The sequence below is a fragment of the Chiloscyllium plagiosum genome, unplaced genomic scaffold (assembly GCF_037043375.1).
Source record: "Chiloscyllium plagiosum isolate Xiang-an unplaced genomic scaffold, Cpla_swu_hap1 HiC_scaffold_48, whole genome shotgun sequence".
Classification (NCBI taxonomy): domain Eukaryota; kingdom Metazoa; phylum Chordata; class Chondrichthyes; order Orectolobiformes; family Hemiscylliidae; genus Chiloscyllium; species Chiloscyllium plagiosum.
The window spans coordinates 26,208,811-26,213,003 of NW_028270186.1; the positions used below are offsets into that span (position 1 = coordinate 26,208,811).

General features: G+C 43.7%; 1 non-coding gene across 1 annotated transcript; it reads left to right on the top strand.

The window, feature by feature from the left end:
- The first annotated feature begins 1,725 nt into the window (after positions 1-1,725).
- Positions 1,726-1,807, top strand: trnas-gcu (transfer RNA serine (anticodon GCU)). The gene has a single exon. It is a non-coding gene; the product is annotated as a tRNA-Ser (tRNA).
- The last annotated feature ends 2,386 nt before the right edge of the window (positions 1,808-4,193 follow it).

The window sequence follows — 4,193 nt, forward strand, 5'->3', positions numbered from 1 at the left end:
TCAGCTGAAGAAAATTGAGTATAAAAAGTTCCTGGATTTGAAAGATATAGCGTATTATTCAAGGTGAAGCATTGTAAACGGGGCTGATGTCGTAAAATAACTGCAGACAGAAGTTACATCGTAATGAGTGGCAATTGAATCGTCACTTGGAGACGCAACACCTACTTTAAAGATTTGACCACATTCACATGACGTTCGGTGTATTTCACGCTTTCTTATATCCACCAGCAAGTCTACTCTGTCTTTTTTGTATTTTTAACCCTCTGTGCTGCTCTGCAGCACACCATTCCAGTTGAAAGATTCTCAGACTAAAAGTGAATACAATATTCAGACGGTCCTATGTGATCTGTCTATTTTTATTATTATTACAATGGCCATTGCGAGTTTGCAACAAACTGCATAACATGAAAACAGATCAACATCTATTTTCCCGGAAATTAACGCAGTGCACATGGGAAAATTCATCCGTCTGCTGAAAAATCACCTTTGGCTCTCCCTCCACACATGTCTCTTCACGTTTTAAGTATTTGCAATATGTTTTTTGATCAAGGTGTCAGTATCCTGAAAAGGTCGTTTCTCAATCCACAAAAACTGGTACTTTCCCATAAACGTGACATTGCTCAATATCACCTTCTATCCTTACCCCTCAGCACGACAAATTGAAGCTGCTCCATGTGAGGCTCAAACTTAAAACTTCGGCAGAGCGCAGCCCACTATACTTGCACAGAGATACCATGCACTGATCACCTTCAGCACTGGAGCAACACATTAATGCTTACCTCCACATTCCTGGTTGTACATTAACTCGGTAAACCGAGTTTCTCCGATTCCATGGCTGGTCACTGCGATCATACGATGATCTTCACCAGTGGTTCTGACCCCGTGTTAGGCAAGTGGTGAGCTACTCATTGCAAAGATGTAAAAATGTACAACTTCAACTTTTGCCTTCACTAACCCATGAGCCTTTTATTTTGTTTCTCATCTGTAGAAATCTTAAAGCCTTCATCTTGAACAGACTCAATAACAGATCTCCATTGTGTCTCTGGCATCAAATTCCAAAATGTAAACCCCTTCTGAATTCTTCCACCGCAGTCCACTGTTTGGGAAGTTTTCCTGTTCAGGGGAATGCACTTGCCAGTGTCTCAACTGTTGTTCCCAGCATTCGCTCTGGCACTGCACTCATTTTCCTTCTGATATTGCTCACTGTGTTGCTGTGATCATACAGTGACTTGGTGTCGCACGGCCAGGAAAATGATACAGATCAAGGGTTTTGCATTGTTGAATTCAATTGTCAGTTTAGCCTTATTTAGGATTTTGAAATTGTCTGTTGTGTACACAGGTGCGTGTCAAAAATATCTGAGTGGAAGAAAGGTGTTCTGAGTAATGACATTGAGCACTATGCACTCTCCTCCAGTCTGGAAAACAATTCCTCACAGACAACTTTACACCTCCTGCTGTCACGGGCTCTTCATTCCATTGATTTCAAATCTTCATAGAAATCAACAGACCTTGTTACATCGTCATTTCTTCATTTTTGTTCAGATCACTGTGAGCACAGAGTCACAGTGGGAGTGTGTTTGCCCCACAACTCAGAGGTAAGACCGTACTCTTGGAACCGTCCTGAACTATTTATCATTTCACCAATACCAAGGAGAAATATCTGCTGCTCAGCATAATTTACGCAATTCACTTATTCATAATGTCAAATGTGCCCCTGGCTTACGTGACGAGGTGGCCGAGAGGTTAAGGCGATGGACTGCTAATCCCTTGTGCTCTGCACGCGTGGGTTCGAATCCCACTCTCGTCGCTGTTATCGCGGATTTTCAATTTTGCTATCTTTGGATGATCACAGCTGTCCAATGGTCTGTTTATATGCATCGACGCAATAATAAAATCTCAAATAATAATTTGAGTCTTTTGCCTAAACTACAGTGAAATGTAGATTGAAATGGGACAATGAAAAGGAACGCGATTGTCTTTTCCAAGTCAAGTTGCTGTGAACTTTCATCGTATGAAAGAGATCCAGGAGAACCAAATAACGAGAGATGCGAAGTGCATGTTGATGCATGCGATTCTTAATGAGTGTTTTGTCAGATGAAATTTGTAGCAGTTGGGTAGAAGTGATTCATCTTGGTGAAAAGAGCACAGAGAGACAGCACGAAACAATGGAGATATTTCAAAAGTGGCAGGGGCTGGGTGTAGGGGCACCCGAGAACTGGCTGTAAATGCACAATAGAGAATTACCGATGTGGGTGCCGTGCATGGGCATGGACAGACTTACACATTGGTCTTATCCTTTCCCCCTTGCTCTCGCCATTAATGAATGCTGGACATAAGACACATATAAACACAAGATGTGGGAAACAAGCTCCCTCTCGTTATGCACACACTTGATGCATCATATTGAACTATGAACAACTGGAGAAGTCATCAAGTTAACTGCAGGGACTGAATCTAAACTGTGTATCAATAACCGCAGATTTATGCAGCATATTTGTAGGGGGTGGTGTAATTTTTAAATCATTAACTGCTGTAGTAAGCACATAGTAAGTACAAAGCCACCATTTTAGTCTTCTCTACCTTGTAGTAAGCACGAGCAGACACTCCCCCAGATTTTCATGAATGGAACAATGGAAACAGCTTTCCTCGTGGCTGAGGGACCGCCCACAACCACGGCTGTACGTCATCATCCATATAAGGGAGAAGCGGGGAACTCGAACACTGATTGGCTGGGTGAATAACCAAATAATCTCATCCATCAGGAGGACAGTGGGGAACTTTAACACTCATTGGCTGAGACAGTAGAAGGCCCCGCCCACTCCTACATGTATATAACGTGCGGGGATTACAATCTGTGTGTGTGCCTCGTGGGAAGCCATTGAGGTAACACCCGGTTCTGCAGAACTGAATAAATAGTTTTGGACGAGCTCCTCCGTGTCTTTGTTCTTGGGAAGGGAAGCAGAGTGCCTGATGGGGGGGTCGCAGAGTCCCCTATCCTGCACATAAACAAGAAAACTGATTTGAAATGTCTTTATACGCATGTCATTAACAGACGGTTCGTTCTAATACCCGTGTGGCTGAAAGACATAGACACCACATTTCAAGGTGAATGACAACATTACCAATTTTGTTCAGAAATTGAGATCTATTTGATCATTTGACACAGTGACCAAGTTTAATTTAAATAATACAAACCAAATTCCCTCACGTGAAATAAAAGAGTGATTCTATAACAAACATTGTCCTTGCTAAGTAGCAGTTACGCAACATGAAAAAAAGAATGTGATTTCTCGTGAGCATACGTCAATTAGCGCGATTATCTTACTTCGGATTGACTGCAATATGCACATGCAAAATAAGTTTTAAGAAAGAAGTCCTTTGGAAATAATGAGTCGGTGGTGATTAAAAGTAAGAATAGGTTCTCATGATGTGGACATTGCACCAATGGCTCCAGTGGTGGAAATGGTCAGTGGGCAGTATTTATGTGAGGTGTGATCTGCCAGGGATGGGAGTTCCCACCTCATCTGGAGCAGCGTCTGTTGACATGGACCAGGGAGTATTGTGACATCAGTCTGAGATTTATTGACATGAAGCCGCAGGGAGCATTGGGACATCAGACTGGTAGATCCAACTTCAACTGGACCGCTTCTATTGACATGGAGCAGGGAGCATAAAAACATCAGACTGGGAGCTACAACGTCAACGAGAGCCAGGGATGGGAGCTCCCATTTCATCTGGAGCAGCGTCTGTTCTCATGGACCAGGGAGCAGGGAGCATTGTGACATCAGTCTGGAGTTCTAACCACACCTGGAGCAGGTTTAATTGACATGGAGCAGCAGGGAGCATTGGGGCAGCAGGCTGGGAGTTCGAACCTCACCTAGAGCAGCTTCTATTGACATGGAGGAGCAGGGAGCATTGGGACATCAAACTGCGAGATCCAACCTCATTTGGAGCAGCTTCAGTTGACATGGAGCAGGGCGCTTTGCGAGATCAGTCTGGGAGCTCCACTCTCACCTTGAGCTGCTTTTAATGGCATGACGCAGCAGGGAACATTCGGACATCAGACTGGTAGAGCCAGCAGCAACTGGACGTTTTCTATTGACATGGAGCAGGGAGCATTGGAACATCAGACTGGGAGCTGCAACTTCAACTATAGTAGCTTGTATTGACATGGAGCAGCAAGGAACATTGGA